Source organism: Malaya genurostris, chromosome 3 (genome assembly GCF_030247185.1).
Source record: "Malaya genurostris strain Urasoe2022 chromosome 3, Malgen_1.1, whole genome shotgun sequence".
Classification (NCBI taxonomy): Eukaryota; Metazoa; Arthropoda; class Insecta; order Diptera; family Culicidae; genus Malaya; species Malaya genurostris.
This window is the reverse complement of record NC_080572.1, coordinates 276,300,087-276,316,953: the sequence shown is the minus strand read 5'-3', so window position 1 is coordinate 276,316,953 and position 16,867 is coordinate 276,300,087. Positions and strand designations below refer to the sequence as shown.

Genomic DNA, 16,867 nt, shown 5'->3' with positions numbered 1-16,867 from the left:
ATTGCTTTCAATGAACTTTCATCGCAATCGGGCCGAGGTGGGCGATAAGCTCTGCGGCGGGAATTGTGTAATGCCATGCTCAAATGGCATCGCAGGCTTTTAATGTGAGTTGGTTTTTCTTTGCAATGCACCGAATGCTGGCAGGACAATGAACACATAGGATCTGCCTGCCTGCCAATTGATGGATCAATAAGCGTCGAATAATTTTCCGATATTATGTTTGTAGCTGTTCACGTTATGTGAGAAGGGCGATGGACTGCCGTAAAACATTTTTTCGTTGTTGTTTTGCCTTCTCAAGGTCGAACTAAATTCTTTCGGCTTGTTCAAACTACTGGCCTGCTTTGATGCCGAAATCGACGACATTTCGATACACTCACATGTGCCACGTCAGTTGCACAATATACCCTATACTGATGCTGTGCTGCAACCAAAATTCATTTGTTTTTCCTTTCTGACCTGATCTCACTTTGTCTGAAAAATTGCACAAGCATTTTTATTTTATGGCAGAACTGTAATTGCGCTCTAAATTGCTCCGCCTGAGTGATTCCGCAAAACTTTGCGACGACGTCGACGATCTGTCGATTGTACAATATACCGCCGAGGAATGTTTCGATTGAAGCATTCGTAGGTCTTCATCGTTCATTGCTGTTTGTTCGGTAGGGTGCAGATAACTATTGTGCATCCCATCCATACACCGGTAGCATTATGCAATCGAAGTCGACGTCACAGAAAGCTGTCAAGGGTCACTCAACCATGCCAACCATTTCTGTGAGTGCTTGCATAAGTAAATTAATGATAGACCGTAGGAAGAAAAACATTACAAATGTTTGGTTGAGATCAGTAGCGGCAGTTGTTTATATTTGGACTTCAGAACAGATTTCCGGATAAATCTAATAAAGTTGTCACCAAATCATGACAACCCTTTCCACATTGAGTTTCCACTTCTAGTCGTTTGAAAAAAGTTTTACAAACTCATCCGAAATTAAACTCAATTGATCCCTGTATTCATAAAGCGACCCCTTCACGATCAACAGTTCAGTCGTCTGTTCGACAAATCCCGTGATAAACTATTACTATTGGGAGAACTGCTAACAATTTAATAACACGTTGTAAATTTTGTCATTCCACGCTCCAGCGACATCCATATTTCACCGAGAAATCCCCCTTAATATGTCATCCTATACGGTTAAGGTTTCTGCCTCAAACGCGTGGTACAAATATACATACATCGTTGATCACATCTTGAAACGCTCTGGATAGCATAGCAAGCCAAGCTGTGACACATGTGCGGGTGTTCCATAGTAACAACAACAACAACAACAGCACAAACGCATGTCGTCGCGTTTCGCATGTTTATGGCCTACTTGGCGCGTTGCGTTTCACGAATTGGGACCTTTTTTTGCCTCCTAATTTCGTTCGATGGATTCCCTGCTGAGGTCCGGCGGAAACTTTTCACTGTCGAAGAAGAACTGCACACATGCTGCGCACAGTATTGTAGTTGCGAATTCGCACTGAGCCGAGGAGATGCTTTCGGTTACGACATCCAGGCTAATTAAAACACCACTCCGGAGGATTCTGCGTTACCGTAAACGGTCCTCTTGTCGACCAGTGCCAATCTCTTCCTGGGAACGGGATTCGTTCCCGTAATCTATTTTGGAAGATAGACAATTGAATGGTAGAAACTTTCCTATCAAGTATATCCGAAGCCCTGTGACGCTGCTTGAAGAAAGTTAATTGCGACAGTATGGTTATCAAATGAACGATTCATTTTCTTTTGCTTATTTATTCGAAACTGCTCTGGTGGTCGTTCAAACATAGCCTCCGGAGGACACTCATCATGCATCACACGAGAACACATTTTGAGGTTTATCTAAAACCAACATGCCGTACGCATATTCGGTTTGGAGAAAAGAAAATAAATCATAAGGCCCAGCAAAAAGTATCGAATTTTCTGTACGATTCTGTTTGTTTTTCTGACCTATTTTTCCGACTTGCCCTGTCACTGCTTCGCTGAGTTTAGAATCCACTTTCTCACGGTTCGTATATCTTGAACAAAGTGCATTACATTGGAGTAATTTCAAACAAGGTTTGGTCGTAAAATACTTAGTAAATTGTAATGAATTTTATATCCAAAAATTACTAAAGCTTATTCTTGGTAAAATTTGACTTCATTTTAGTAATTCAGATGTTTTTACATTAAGACATTTTCTGCTCTGTTTTGGAAGCATCAAAGTAGGCGTCGTAGTGGAACTAACGAATCGCAATATTGTGGACAATTGGAGCAAACGCAGCATTTTCTGATAGCGACACTGTCATGAAAAACAATTCCAATACAAGTACCGTCCTCTATCGTGACAGCTATCGGTCTCACCGTGTCAGAAGGTAGCCAAACCGGAATATGAAACGTGGGGCTAAAATACGAGCTCGGAAACTACATAAAGTTCTATAGTTCTATCGGAGGTACCCGATACACATACTGATGAACAACGAAACGTAACGTAGGTAAAGATAAAATTTTGGTATTTTTATGTGGCTACGACTCGAAAAAAATGCTTTGTGGTATTCAAAATACGCCCTGACAATGTCTGTTTGTGGATTCTAGCAAATACTTCAAACTACAGCAAAAAATCATAAAATTCAACTAGTGAGTGACATGCTTTGTGATTGGATTTTTATTTTCGTTTTTATTACCAATGTAATCACAACCGATGAATTCGGTTGTGTTTTGAAAATGTTGACAGTCTCCCATAGACGCTATACGAAATTGAACAAATCACGCTGTATGCGATGATGTTTTCTTCTTCCGTACCAGCTCTCATCGATGCATGCCGGTTTTGCATCGTCATTTTGTATGACGGTTTGAAAGTTTTGATACTCATCGCCCCAAAATTTCGGAATCGAAAGTCAGATCTTAATGAAATGACACAGTATCTTTAAGACAATTAGACCACAAACGAATTTCCAGACATGACAGTCACGATCTTTTTTTGGCGCACATCTACGGTCCTCCGTGAAACTGGCACCAATGGTGAAAAATTGGTTGCACTGCTGAGTTCCAATCATACATTCATAATGCAAATGTCAAACCGTGAGAACCCTTTCGATTCGGTAGCTCATTTGTATATATTGAGATTTTATGGCACACTTTGGTTGAAATGATAGCAATGCAATTAATCTCGCGCTCCACCAAGCGGTGGGTGCGGTCATTTCAGAAGGTACCAGAAACGAACCACATTTTTCAAAAATATTTATAAGCACATACCTTATGATCAAAAAAGAACCGGAATTTTATTAAAAACGCAAAATTTCACTTTGTAATAAATTTCTTTATTATCGCCTTCAAAGTACTCTCCTCCTGCGGCAATACATGCATGCCATCGCTTGATCCAATTTTCCATACGCCATACGCAATAGCAATTTGAGTCCGGGGAAGAGGAAAAAGTCAGACGGGGCCATATCTGGAGAGTACGGTGCTTGGTTGATGATATTGGTTGAGTTTTTGGCCAAAAACTGCGACAAAACCAACGCTGTGTGAGCCGGCGCATTATCGTGAAAGTCAGCTTTTTTGGCACCAGCCGAGAAGCGACGCGTTTCAAACCCAAAACATCAGTTAAAATGTGTTCGGCTGATCCATAAGAGATGCTCAACAACACAGCAATCTCTCTAATCGGTACAGAACGATTTTGCCACACAATTTGCTTCGCCGATTCAATGTTTTTTTCAGTAACAGATGTTGTTGGGCGGCCAGGGATCTCATCATGATCCAAGCTTGTACTAGACTTGAAGCTAGACACGATTCACCAAAGGCCTTTTCTAACATTTTCAACGTTTCGGAACACTTAAAACCATTTGCAACTCAAAATTTGATGCACGCACGTTGTTCTAAATTTTCATCCATTATAAAAATCGCCACACGAAAATTTTTCAACTTCTTTGTATAGACGCCAAACAAAAACTAATCGTACGATATGCGTCAAAATTTGACAGAATGTGTATAAAAGTGTTGCCAACGTTGAGAGAATAAAAGTTTACCAATTGGACAAGCGCGGGAATTTTAAAATGAAAATTCCGGTTCTTTTTTTATCATAAAATATACATTCAGTTTTTTGTGCAAAATTCGTAATCTAGTTGTTAAACTCCAGTATAATGGCATACAAAACAAATATTCCGATCTTGTGTAGAGATTAAATGAAGAGTACTATGGAAACAGTCATATTTTCATTCAGTAAGTAATTTCTGCGGAACAAATTTGTTTTCTCTTATCGAACAGCAAACAGAGAGGTGTCTTCAAAGACGATTCTTACAACTCATTTTTGAAAACATCGTTGGTTCAGGGTTTGACCGAACTTCCTGTTAATTGTATTTTGAGTTTTATGAAATAATAAAGATGTTAAAAAAATGAGCAAACCTTAACTAATTCGTAGCTTTTAGTTTTCTGAGTGTTTCATAGTAATTCGATTGTAAATGAAATTTCTTCCGGATGTCTGTTATAAACTGTCTCAGAAAGTATGGACGCAACCAAAAACTGCTGCTATTTCGCAATGGTTCAGAAGCTGTCAATTTTTATGGCTGCCTCCTGTTGTTTACACTCTTCTCTAACCACTTGTGCAGTTGTTTATTCGTTTTCATTAGTTTGTTTCGAAATGCGTGGACTTTCAGCAGAACAACGTCGAAAAATTGTGTATAAATGGTGCACAGAACGCGGACTGTCACTGAGAAAGATAGCAAAAAAGGAAGGAGTAAGCGAAATGCAATCAGGAAGTTCGGTGAGGATAATGCCTTTGAGGATAAACCGAAAACGGATCAAAAAAAAAGGTCCTACTCACCCTCAGTTGGATAAACGTATACTGAAGGCGTTCGAGCAAAAGAAGTAAGTTTCAGTTCGGGATGTGGCAAAAAAGTGGGCACTTCGAAGTCAAATGTTCTTCGTGCCAAAGAACGTTTGAATCTTCGAACCTATAAGAAGCAGAAACAACCAAAACGTAGTCCGAAACAAGAAGCATCGATCAGGCCGAGGGCTCGAAAGCTGTACAATACGATTCTGGAAATTTGAACTGCATAATCATGAACGACGAAACCTACGTAAAACTCGATTACAAATCTTTGCCGGGACCACAATATTATACGGTGCGAGAAGGGCAAGTGTTAAACCAGTCCGAGACATCGATTGAAGTCGAAAAATTTGGTAAGAAAGCTATGGTCTGGCAAGCAATTTGTAGCTGCGGTAAGATTTCGAATCCCTTCATCACCACTGCTTCAATGAATAGCGAAATATACATCAAGGAATATTTACATAAACGACTTCTACCCATGATTCGAAGCCACAAGGATCCTGTTGTCTTCTGGCGAGATCTTGCTTCTTGCCACTACTCGAAATCAACGGTAGAATGATATACTACCAAAAATGTCACTTTCGTCCCAAAAGACATGAATCCACCAAATTGCCCACAACTTCGACCAATTGAGGAATTTTGGGCATTAACGAAGGCACATCTTAGGAAACATGTCTCGGCAGCCGAAACCATTCAACAGTTCGAAAAAGATTGGAAAAAAGTGTCAAAACTTGTCGCCAAGAAGTCTGTACGGAATTTAATGAGGAACGTTCGCAAGAAGGTGCGCCAGCTAGTCTACAATGGCTAAGTAGCAAATATTGAGAATAATATTCTGTTGATGTAGTCTAATATTATCAGTATATCGAATAAAATTTGAATATCTAACACTTGTGAATTATTTACAGCGAAATCAAAGTGCGTCCATACTTTCTGGGACAGTCTTTATAAAATTGAATAAAACGATACGAATTTTCATAATTCGTGGGGACGTAAAGTTACGTGATTTTTTTTCTTAGTTTTTACAATTGTATGAATCAACGTAGAGTTGATACTACCAATTAAACTGATGATGGTTAATTTTAAACAAACAAATGCAACTGCCAAACAACTTGTTCCAACCTTTTGTTGAATAATAATTTATCAACCAATCCTATGCAAACGTGACAAAAAGATCGGTTAAACTAAAAGAAACAGTAAAACCGAACACGACTCAGCCGAATACGGCAAACATTCAACAGTCCAAGGAAACGAAGCCTCAAAGACAAGCATCTCAACAGCCCCGAGAAGCAATCGGAACACGCTCTATAACTACACAGCAGATTAACAAAATGCTCCCCCCAGCAACGCCTACTCCACCGCAACAGAAATCGTCGAACTCACACGTCGACAACCTTTCGTCGACCTCAGTCACACAACGCAGAAATGATGGCAACGAGACAGATAGCTCGCAATCCTCGACAGCCAGCCGACGCTCTCGAAAGCCGCCGCCTGGAAAAAGAGTGCGTCAGTCCGAAGAGGATACTGCTCCATCCGATGTACAAGTGCCTGATGAAGATATTTTATAATGTTGGAATACGTTAGTTGTAATATCGGAACAATCAATATCAACACAATCACGAACACCACCAAAATAAACGCTCTTAGCTCATTCGTACGCTCGATGGATCTAGACATAGTTTTCCTGCAAGAAGTTGAAAATGAACAACTTACTTTACCCGGGTACAACGTCGTATGCAACGTGGATTATAGCAGGAGAGGTACGGCAATAGCACTTAAAGAACACATCAATTTTTCATATGTTGAAAAAAGTCTGGATGGAAGGATACTCACACTGCGTGTGAATGATATTACGTTTTGCAACGTATATGCTCCGTCGGGTAGCGCTCGCCGTGCCGAACGTGAACGGTTTTTCAACACAACTCTTGCTTTCTACCTCCGTCACCGAACCACACACACAATTCTAGGAGGCGATTTTAACTGCGTGGTGCGGATAAGCGATGCGACGGGTCAAAACTTCAGCCCCGTTCTTCAAGCTACAATTCAACAATTACAGCTTCGGGATGTTTGGCAGTGCCTTCGACCGAGAGAGATCGAATACACGTTTGTCACACACAACTCTTCCTCCAGACTTGATCGCCTCTATGTTAGTGCAGGTCTTAGAGATCAGCTAAGAACAATTGCCACCCATGTGTGCTGCTTCTCAGACCATAAAGCCGTCACAGCAAGAATATGTCTTCCACTTCTTGATAGACCACATGGTCGTGGTTTTTGGTCCCTCCGTCCCCATCTCTTGACTGCTGAAAACATCAGCGAGTTCGAAATTAAGTGGCAATATTGGACTCGACAACGCCGAAACTACGGATCATGGATGGAGTGGTGGTTATCATATGTGAAACCAAAAATAAAATCCTTCTTCCGATGGAAATCAAAGCTAGCGTACAATGTTTTCAATTTCGAACAACAACGACTATATGGATTACTACGGCAGGCGTACGATAGCTACCAAAACAACAACGCCCTGCTCTCCACCATTAACCGATTAAAGGCAGAAATGCTTTCTCACCAACGACGCTTTTCCGAAATGTTGTGGCAGGTGAACCTCTCTCTACTTACCAAATAGGCGAACGAGTGAGACGAAGAACCTCTATCAATTCACTACGGGATGAAAGAGATGAACTCATCGAAGATCCGACTGGCATTCGAAATTACATGACCCAATACTTCACCAAATTATACACACGAAGTCAAGTGGAAGAACAAGAAGAAGGCGATCCCTTTCGAAGCGTACGGGCAATTCCAAATCAAGATCCCGTCAACGCCGCCATCATGAATGAAATTCAAACTGCTGAAATATTGACTGCAATTCGTACCAGCGCATCCAAGAAATCGCCTGGTTCAGACGGTTTGCCGAAGGAGTTTTATTTGCGCACATTTAACATCATCCACCGCGAGCTGAATTTGATTCTGAACGAGGCCATTAGTTCAAACTTCCCATCACAATTCGTCGACGGGGTAATCGTGCTTGTAAAAAAACGTGGTGCAGGTGAAAATGCTCGTTCTTACAGACCAATCAGTCTAATCAATTACGATTACAAGATTCTATCTAGAATTCTGAAGCAGAGGATAGAAAAAGTCATCTGTACCCACAATGTGTTGAGCGATGTGCAAAAGTGCTTCAATTATCAAAGAAATATATTTCAAGCCACGCTGGCTTTAAAAAATAAAATAGCTGAGTTGAAAGTGAACAAAAGAAGGGGCAAACTTGTATCTTTTGACCTTGATCATGCATTCGACAGAGTGAACCATAATTTCTTGTTCAACACCATGCGTGCGATTGGATTCAACTCAGATCTGATTTCTTTGCTTTCTCGAATATCAGCAGCATCTTCATCCAGGCTTCTGATAAATGGTCACCTCTCTGCGCCCTTTCCCATTCAACGATCGGTCCGCCAAGGAGATCCACTAGCAATGCTCCTATTTATTATATATTTAGATCCACTTTTGCGGCGCTTGAAAAGAATATGCGGGACGGACTTGATCATTGCTTATGCCGACGACATCAGTGCTATTGTGAGCAGTGCACAACAGCTGGATGAAATCAGAGGTTTATTCAGGCGTTTTGAGCTTGTAGCTGGTGCTCGTTTAAACGAGAGCAAAACAACGGGGGTGGATGTGGGAATCACGGTGAATCCCATTACAATACCGTGGCTCCGAACTGAACCCAACACGAAAATTCTTGGTGTTATCTTCGCAAACTCGATTCGGACAATGATGTCTTTAAATTGGGACAATATTGTGACCAATTTCGCCCGGCTGGTGTGGATGCACTCTCTACGCAACATATCATTACACCAAAAAGTGACCCTGCTAAATACTTTCATCACATCGAAAATATGGTACATGGCAGCAAACTTACATCTGACAACAGCACACGTGGCCAAACTAACAGCCACCATACGCTCCTACCTTTTTCGAGGAACGTGTGCAACGGTTCCAATGCAACAACTTACACGACGAATAGAGGAAGGTGGCCTAAAACTGCAACTACCGGGCTTGAAATGTAAGGCACTACTAATCAGTAGACATATTCAAGAGATCAGATATCTTCCATTTTACTACTACTATCTCCAGCAATCAAATTCCCTCCGTATAAACTCGTTGACAAATCTTCCTTGCCTAAAATTAATCCTAGAAACCTTTCCATATCTTCCTTTCCAAATTCGCCAAAACCCCTCCGCTGATCTCATTCATCGCTATTATATCCAGCAAACCGAGATACCAAGAGTCGAACGGCAACACCAAGCAGCCACGTGGAAAATAATTTGGAAAAATTTAGCCACACGGGAGTTACTTCCATCACTACGAAGTGAACTATATATGTGGGTAAACGAAAAAGTTCCACACAGACGACTGATGCATATTATAGGAAGAGCAGATGGAGAAAACTGTATGTACTGTCCCGAACAAACCGAAACCATCGGTCATAAATATTTCGACTGTCGCAGAGTTAGAGATGTCTACGCATTACTACAACAGAAACTCTTGATAGCAACAGAAGGACATCAGCTTCATCGTGATGATCTACTGAGACCCTCTCTGGAACAGTTCAACTCGTCAACAAGAATAAAAGTTTTGAAATTATTGTATCAATACATCACATTCATTCATGAAAATTCAGATCATAGGTTAGATGTAAATAGTTTAAATTTCCATTTTCAAATCAATGTTTGACAAATCATAAAATTTAAGTTATACTGAACAAACGACTAATAAAATTAAAAAAAAAAATAAAAAAAAAATGAATAAGATTGGCATAACTATTCATTGAGTTACATAACAGTTTCATAGCATAGCATGTCATGAGAAATTCCTGAATACATGATCAACGTAAAATGCAAAGAACCCCCACAGTTATAATAATCAATAAAATTATCACTAAATCTACTCACCCGGTTTCAACAAGCACATTGGAGTCTAGCCCGAAATGTCACGGGGTATTTGTCTTCCCTTTTTAGCCGCCACTAACAAGTTGAATTTATTCTGCATTCGCTGGTGGATTTGTGGCTGCATTTTCCTCCCATCCCATTCGTGTTTAGGTCCTACAAAACACTTTGAAGTGGCGATGGTCTGCAACGAGAACAAAAACACAAGTACATAATCACGTGGTTGTTGTTAGTGGAATTGTTTTTGGTCATAAATAAATTGCTCGTGAGCTTGCGGTGTTAGCTTCTAGGTAGGCTCTGACAAGAAGGGGGAAAACTGGTTTGTCCCATATCCGAAGACATGCAATTTTGCCACCCCAGTCTAGCCCGACCCCCTTCTGGCGGAAAAACAGAGAAAAAAAAACCGGAGTCGATGTGGTCGAAGAAGGCCAGCTTTGATGGTAAAGACTGGAATTATTTTACCTTATTATTGTTGCTGTTGTTGTTGTTGTTGTATAACAGGTAGGTTTCGTTTTACTTTAACTATCGTACCATAAAAAGCATACCGATGCAAGTGCAACATGCGCGCAGGAAGGAAGCTCTACATTTTCCGAGTTCCGAGTCAAGCCGTCGTCGTCGTCGTCGTTGGGTACCTTCACCTGTTGGGATAGGTCAGACGGTAGGCTTTCGGACAGACATCGCGATGGGATTTTCTGATGTGTTCTTCAGTCAACTTCATAAAGACCGATTTCCTGAATGGTTTCAATCATTCTGAGTGGTTATTTAACATTTTCCGAAAGAGTAAAACTTTTCTCATTTTGAAAGAACTTTCAGTCCAGAAATTTCATCTTCGGAAGCCGACTTTTCATCGAAAGTTTAGCCGATGCTTGTAGAGTAGTTTCTTTTTTCGAAACAAGGACACGAGGTACGTATACTAAATATTAGAAAAGTGGTTTGTTTTTTTATGATGCAAGTTGTATGATGCAATTATGATGATTACGAATCACAATTCAACGTACGGCCTCGGTTCGTAACTGGGTCCCATTACTTTCGCAGCACTAGACTAGAATTATTGAAAAAATGTTCAAATTACGGCAAATCACACACACGAACAAAAAAACATTGAAAGTTCGTTCACGTTATATCACGAAACACGGTGCATTTTGATCGCGGCAAAGGGCACCTACCGTGCGCCTTTATCCGATGAGCACAACGCCAGGAATAGAAGTTTCGCGCCTACGACAACACGGGGCCAATATTTCTCACTTTCATCTGATGGTGGCCGAGGGTGATTCGATCCGACCGGCGTCGACGCGGCACCTATTCGTGTTACATGTACTCTTTTGTTTTGTTGTACTTTTTTTTTCTGCATAAAATTTATGCACAACTCCTGGGACTAAACCGTTGGGGTTTTGCATCGAGGGAAAAGAGTGATGATAATGGGCGAATAATGATGCTCGTCTGCCGGGGGCCGGTTCTACCGTTCGCCGAGCCTGAGATGAGATGATGCCATAGAAGCATGGATCCAGCTAAATTGTTTGAGGTTATGTTGTCAAAGTTACCAATGTGCATGCACTTTACACGTTGCACATCGCGACGTTGCAGCTGCAGAAAATGAGGTCGATGATATGCATTTGGAGCAGATAGAGAACAGCGAAAGCATCGTCATTGAGTTGCTTCTTCTGTGAAGCTGTTGGGAGGCTTCTGCCTCTCCTTCTTTCTTCTTTCCTCCAGTGTTACCTAAACTGACGATGACGTCAATGATGCTCCATAAAGTGTTCTATAGTATTGTGGCCTATATTCGAGCAGTTGACGTACTTCGGGCATCAACTTTTTGAAGCATGACATCATTGTCAGCAGTTTGTTTCGGGATTGGATTTGTTTTGGAGGCACGCCTCGATTTGGGTTCCGAGAAAGGAAAGTGCTATTCTTTGGTCCTCAAACAAATGAATTAAATTATGTTCTAATTAGACAAATCATTTGAAAAACATCACATTAAGAAGTGCGAAGTACGTTTCGCCATTTTGGATTTTGAAACAATTTCAAATGTCGTTTTCCGAGTTCTACTCATCTAATCCGTTCGAAAACTACCCATTTTGTGATGGTTTGTAACGAGTAACGATGAACCGAAAGTCGTCATCTTGGACCTTGAAATAATTTTAAATATCGTTTTCCGACTTCTACCTATCAAATCCGTTCGAAAAATACCCATAATGGACTGGTTTGTAACGAATATCGATGAACCGGAAGTCGTTATCTTGGATTTTGAAACAACTTCAAATATCGTTTTTCGACTTCTACTCATCAAACTCGTTCAAAAAATACCCATTTGCGTATTTGGGGCAAGACTTCCCATTTCAGTGTTTCCAGGTACTTTTTGACCGCTTTTGCGACGTGAGGCCGAGCATTGTCGTGTTGGAGGATGACTTTGTCATGTCGCTCTTGATATTGTGACCGCTTTTCTTTTAGCGCGCGACTAAGGCGCATCAGTTGCGTTCGGTAGCGATCTCCTGTGATGGTTTCACCCGGTTTTAAGAGCTCGTAGTAAATCACACCGAGCTGATCCCACAAAATACAAATTATAACCTTGGCGTCGTGAATATTCGGTTTTGCCTTCGACGAAGTAGCATGCCCGTGCTTTCCCCATGATTTTCTGCGTTTAGGATTATCGTCTCGAACCCACTTTTCATCGCCGGTTACGAATCGATGTAAAAACCCCTTACGATTTTGTCTTTGAAGCAGTTGCTCACATACAAATAGACGGCGCTCGATGTCCCTCGGTTTCAACTCGTACGGCACCCAGTTTCCTTCTTTCTGAATCATGCCCAGGCCCTTGAGACGTTTTGAAATGGCTTGCTGACTTACTCTCAATGAATCTGCAAGCTCTTCTTGAGTTTGGCACGAATCTTCATCAAGCAATGCTTCTAGTTGTTCATCTTTGAAGGTTTTTGCTCTTCAACCACCATGTTTGTCTTCGACATCGAAATCACCATTTTTAAAACGTTGAAACCACTCTCGACACGTTCTTTTACTCAGAGCAGCATCACCGTAAGTTTCTGAGAGCATTCGATGCGCTTCAGTGGCATTTTTTTCGAATTGTAACAGGAAAGTAAAACTCCCCTTAAATGGCGAGAATTGGGCACATAAACAGACATTTTCGAGCGTGAATAATATGAAAACAATAACAACTGTCTCTGAAACGGTGATGACAATTCGTTAGGCACTATACACACTCACTTTAAAAGCATTCTCATCTATGTATTTTGACCAGCCTCAGCCGGTACAGCCACCTATAGGAAAACGGCGGAAGCAAAGTTGTACATCTGATAAAACGAAAGTTAACGAAAACGATCCAAAAAATTTAAAACGTCGAAATGATTCCAAACTGTTTCTTAAAATATCGTGTGTTGTCTCATAGTTGGCATTAGGCCTTTTTTAAGGAAAATTCTGACATTTTGAACCTGAGAGTGTAATAGTGCAATATTTTGGTTTTGATTGCTGTCGCCATTGCTAATTTATGGGATGAATAAAGGACCAACGATAAGATGAATATAAAACATTTGAGATGAAATCAGAAGCACAATAGTTAACATAGCAGAAGTGTTTTTAGCTGATTTTTTTAATATTATTATAATTTCCAAGGAATATGAATCAATTCCCAATGTGGAGCAAGGCGAACTAAACAGAAATATGAAAAAAATCCTAGTATTGTAGTGACTAAATCAGCTTTTTTAAGGTAACGTCCTTACAAATGAGATGAAATAGGCAGCCCTTACCCTACTTGATATTTGATATTGATACATATAAATACATACATCGGCACTTGGTAGTCGAGTGCAAATTACATTCGGAGCCAATAAAAACCTGTACGAGTTGCGTCGTTTGAACAGTTAAGTAGTTATGAATTAGAATAATGTCAGCTGGAAATTTTTTGCCTTTCTCATATAGAAAGGTTATGCAATCTCTCTCTCTCTCTCTCTCTCTCTCTCTCTCTCTCTCTCTCTCTCTCTCTCTCTCTCTCTCTCTCTCTCTCTCTCTCTCTCTGTGTGTGTGTGTGTGTTGCCAAAATGTGTACTTGATTTTCTCTCGGAGATGGCTGAACCGATTTTCACCAACTTTGATTCAAGTTAAAGGTCTTTTGGTCTCATCGGTTGCTATTGAGTTTTGCCCGGTTAGGGCTTCGGGTTCGGAAGCAACGGGGTAAAATGTGCAAAAAAATGAACGAAAAGTGCACTCGATTTTCTCAGAGACCGCTCAACCGATTCTCTTCAACAAAGATTTAAATCTTATGGTCCCATAGGTTACTATTGAATTTCATCTGGATCCGACTTCCGGTTCGGGAGTTACAAGGTAAAATGTGCAAAATAAACTAAAAACGTTTCATCGAGTTTTTCAGAGATCGCTCATCCAATTTTCACGACGACACGACCAGGCACTCCGAAGAAAAATCAGCATTAAAACTGTTCGCTAACGATTCACCGCCGGTTACCACAAATCTAGCGACCCCTTGTAAATGATAAAAATAATCTTCTCGAGCAACACTGTTTAAGTTGCTATGGACTAGTTACCAAGGAACCCCAAAACAAATAAACATGTTTTGAAAGCGGTGGAATAGTTCTATTAGTGTTAAACTTTGTCCAAATTAAGCAGAAATGCATTTAAATGAACTCGATTTTCGGAATTTAATCGAAACTATGGAGGAAACCAACGAACGAGGACAATGATCTGCTTCCAGCGATTCATCCATACATTTCAACTGCTAGCTTTCCTGGGCAGTAGGATTCGGTGTAATATGCCGGTGTCAAAATTGGTTTGTGTCGGTTGATTGCGCAGCAGTGGAAACAATATTTCATCTTGTTGACCACTATTCGAGGATTACTTGTGGAATTCCACAAAGAAATCATTTTACCGTACGTTATGCAGGTACCGCAGAGCACTAGCCTCGCTCAGCTCGTTGTCGGTCATTTCCATGTCTTCCTTCTCACACAACGGTTTCAAGTCAAGACCTGAATTTTGAACTTGGCTTTATAAAAGACATAATTCATACTCCTCAATTTTTACATTCCGCTCGAGTCAGGTAAATCCATTAAAATGTTCCGTAATATAATAACCGATCTGAAATTTATTTTGTTTACATTCATCTTGCCTTCGATATGCAGTAACCAAGGTTATGGTGACTGTTATTCGAAATCAATAAATATATCAACTTGTGCTGCCAGTTTAAAAAAAATTCACTAGCGTTTTCGATTTGACATTTCCAGCGTTTTCGATTTGACATTTCCAGTGAGGGGTAGTTAAATTTACGATACAGTTTTGATAGACGAGTGGCAGGTCGTGTCGTCGCTTACAACCTCATATACAGGGTCCGGCACTCGAAGTGTAACCAACTTCAGACCTTCGAGCCTGGCGTCAAGGTAAATATTATCGGGAAAGTATTCTGGAGGTTGCCTTGAAGCCGTGTGCAGACAAACATTTCGGTGGCAGACCATGGACGTTTCAGCAGGACTCGGCACCGTCTCACAAAGCTCGAGTGAACCAAGAATGGCTGAAAAACAACGTTCCGAACTTCATCACGTCCACACAATGGCTCTCGAATTCACCAGATGCGAATCCAATGGATTATTCTCTTTGGGCCATTTTGGAGAGCAAAGTCCGAACTAAAAGATACACCAGTCTCGAGGCGCTAAAAAAAGTTATTGTCCGCGAGTGGGCCTAAATACCTGCAAGTCACATTCGGCAGCTTGCGATTCGTTTTTTGACCGTCTCAAGGCCATAGTCAAGGCAAAAGGTGGTCTTATCGAGCAAAAGTGAATTGATTCTGAATTTTGTATTATTTTTACACATTTTGTACTTTGAATTAAGTAAAAGTAATTTTCCAAACTGAATTTATGGCCTTTTTAATTGGTTACACTTCGAGTGCCGGACCCTGTAGTTCTACCAAATTTCATCCGGATACGACATCCGGTTCCGGAAGTACAAACTGATAGGTATAAACACGGAAACTTCAATCAAACACATTAAAAAAGCCGTATAATTGGACAGATTTGGTTAGTTGATGACCAAATACATTGATTTTGGGTATACAGGAACTTCGTCTCAGATTTCGGAAGTATAAAAAAAGCGATCGTGTACTCCAAACCGGAAATCACTCCAAGTGGATTAACCGATTTTCACAAACTTAGATTCAAATGAAAGGTCTTGTGATCCCATATACAATTCCAGAATTTTGTTAGGATAGGATAGTTTCCGGTTCTGGAGTTATGTAGTAAAATGTGCAAAAAATGGAACTAATTTTTCTAAAAGCTAGCGTGACCGATTTTTACAAACTAAAATTTGAATGATGATTGGTCTTATGATTTTATACAAAACTTCTGAATTTCACCGTTATCCGACTTCTGGTTTCGGAATTATAGGGTAAAGTGTATTAAATATTTTATACCATCAATGGGCGAAATAAATTACTGAAAAATTACAAGGATTAGCCCCATGGGATTGTTTACAGCAATTGATGTGGAACAAGGCAACCAAATTTGTAACGATCTACTATCAAACAGTTCAATCAATCGTCAATAATTTGAATCCGCAATTGCACGAGAGTCTGCTTAGATTGATCTTGATTAGGAACCAACATCGAACATTGTTTTCTTTGATTTGTATTTGTTTTATAGCCGACGAAATTACATCAATATCCCAAATGTATGCAATTATATCTTTGTACATACTTGCGATACGGATTTCAATATTAAAGCTGCTCTTCGCCAAGCTTGCGTTCAAGTTTTGTATGCACGCAGTTATTTTTATAGCGTTCAGTTTCTCTACCATTCTGTGATTTCGGTTGAAGCGATAAACTTTTTCTCATTATGAGAGTTCATCTTATATAAATTAGAAATTAATCTTAAGCACTTAAAATTTACTCTGGGGTAGTTGCAAATTTCACTAAATCAGAGCATACCAATTAAAACTTCAAATCGTTTTATGGCACTTTTTGTCTTGCTGTCTAGCAACAACCTACCTCTAGCATGCTACACGTAGGACTGAAACGTTATCTGACCAGGTTTTGTCGTGAACAATCTTTACGTAAAATTACTTATTTGGCGATCCATTTAGTTGGCT

At 40.3% G+C, this 16,867-nt stretch overlaps 1 protein-coding gene across 3 annotated transcripts in view; it reads right to left on the bottom strand.

The window, feature by feature from the left end:
- Positions 1-16,867, bottom strand: part of LOC131438741 (probable serine/threonine-protein kinase yakA) — a 126,708-nt gene that overhangs the window by 77,689 nt on the left and 32,152 nt on the right. For all 3 annotated transcript variants that reach the window (XM_058608968.1, XM_058608970.1, XM_058608971.1), the window contains exon 2: positions 9,782-9,959. The gene's annotated coding sequence lies outside the window, so the exon portion shown is untranslated. The remainder of the gene's footprint in view (positions 1-9,781; positions 9,960-16,867) is intronic.